A 2,222-nucleotide genomic window follows, 5' to 3' on the forward strand; every position below is an offset into this window, starting at 1 on the left:
CCAATCCTGTTCACTTGTTTTGTATAGACAGCAGCAATTCCACTCTTCCCTAGCCCATTCTGCATAGATAATAGTATGAATGAGATCCAAAATGGAATGTAGAAGCCTTGCTTTGAAACAGAAATTCATATGAATCACAGTCTATGAGTTTTCTCACCATTGATAACACTTTATATACAGATATATTAGCATATAATTTGTAATTCACAGTGTTGGAGTTATTTGATTCAGAATCATTCTCAAAGCAATTAATTAATAATGATTTCTTCTTCTCAAAGTCTATACTAGCTCTTTGCACTTAGTATGTATTAAATAATTTTCTAAATATCTTACCCATCATAGGAATCACCTGACACCACAAGGTGTCTGTATTGTATATAAACATATATGTCCCTATATCGTTTATGTAACTAACTATAACTAAAACTCAGCCAGAAAAGCAGTCCTTGTAACCAGTCAAATATCTGAAGGCATTATATGACTTATTTAAACTAAATGATTTACAATTAATCATTTTTTTCTATCCTCTTCTGTGTTGCAGCTTCACCTACAAACTAGTTGTCCTCATAGTGGACATTAATAGTTGCTGCAGCCTGACTTATATAGCTTCCTTTTTCAATACAGGAGGAGGCTGCTTCCCACAACCAATGAATAAATTGCTTCACTTTGATTGTGCCATCCTGAATCAATCACTGCCACCAGGGGATTACCATGTACTGGTTAATGTGTTAGAGTTACATAGGGCAATGTCACACATTTCGAATGTCAAACAATTTAATTGTATATGCATATTTGCTGTGCTTATATTGGAAGGCATGGATATTTGAGTGGTATTCCTGTGAGTATATGGGGTTCCCTGGTGGCTTACATGGTAAAGAGTCTGCCTGCAGTGAAGAAGACCTGGGTTTGATCCCTGGGTCAGGAAGATGCCCTGGAGAAATGAATGGCAATCCACTCCAGTATTCTTGCTCGGAGAATTCCATGGACAGAGGAACCCGGTGGGTTACAGTCCAGTCCGTGGGGTCGCAAAGAGTTGGACACGACTGAGCAACTAACACTACCATCCTGAGTGCGACTGTTCTGGCTCCTTGGCTTCACTAATCTTCCTCAAATTGTATATTGCAAAGCTTATATTTGTTGTATATGATACTTGTGAGAATAACTTGTGAGCATCAGTTGTGATCTTTTGGAAATGGCAGTTTAGCACAGACGCCCTTGTGGGATCACTTTGAAGACTTCAATCTCTACTGTTTGAGGGAAATCAAAATAGACACAATGGAATTAAAACACCAAAGCAGTGCTCTTAATTTTTTTAATTATGTTTTAATAGAAGTTTTATTTTTAATAAAATAAAAACTGTTTAAATGTTTTCATGTTTTCACAAAGTAAGACACTGCATTTATCAGAAGTATTCTTTCTTACTTACCAACACTTTCAAACTTAGCCGGTGGACCAAACCTGAACAAAATTTTTGGCTAACCCAGTGCTTCCTAAGGTTTTTGTGAGAAAGAACCTGATTCAGAAACTGAAACTAACTCAGGATGCAAAAAAATAAACTAACCTTATTTTGTTGCTATTCTTATTATTACCTTTCAATTTCATGCTTTAATGGCATAATCTATTTTTTTCCAGTTTCATTGAGATGCACTGGATGTACAGCACTGTATAAGTCTAAAGTGTATAGCATAATGATTTGACTTACATATATCATGATATGAGTACTACAAGTTTAACATCATCTTATATAGATCCATAATCTCATCATTACAAAAAATGAAAAAAAATATTTTATTGTGATGAGAAAGATCAATTCTCTTAACAACCTACAAATATACCAAAAATATGGAATCCTTCACAAATGCACATGTCATCTTGTACAGGGCCATGTTAATCTTCTCTGCATCATTCCAATTTTAGTATATGTGCTGCCAAAGCTAGCACAATCTATTTTTTAATGCCTATTTCAGTAGACCTTCCATCTTTACCAGACAAGCAATTCTTTTCAAAAAGTTCCATATTTCTTTACATCGAACTAAATAGTGAGGAAATGATATTCTGTGGTGCGTTTTACCAATCAACAAAGTAGAGAGTCTTTCTGAAATATTTATCTTAAGCCTCAGAATTTAAACACTGTACATGCTTCTCTGGATTATCCACAAGGTCAAATAATAAACTGTTTGATTTGACATACTTCCTCTTTGCTATTTGCTACATCTGCTCTA

The 2,222-nt window shown here is 34.9% G+C and overlaps 1 non-coding gene across 1 annotated transcript; it reads right to left on the reverse strand.

The window, feature by feature from the left end:
* Positions 1-1,836: 1,836 nt before the first annotated feature.
* On the reverse strand, positions 1,837-1,941 carry LOC129627466 (U6 spliceosomal RNA). The gene has a single exon (XR_008702614.1). It is a non-coding gene; the product is annotated as a U6 spliceosomal RNA (small nuclear RNA).
* Between the last annotated feature and the right edge of the window lie 281 nt (positions 1,942-2,222).

The sequence above is a fragment of the Bubalus kerabau genome, chromosome 14 (genome assembly GCF_029407905.1).
Source record: "Bubalus kerabau isolate K-KA32 ecotype Philippines breed swamp buffalo chromosome 14, PCC_UOA_SB_1v2, whole genome shotgun sequence".
NCBI classification, from domain to species: domain Eukaryota; kingdom Metazoa; phylum Chordata; class Mammalia; order Artiodactyla; family Bovidae; genus Bubalus; species Bubalus kerabau.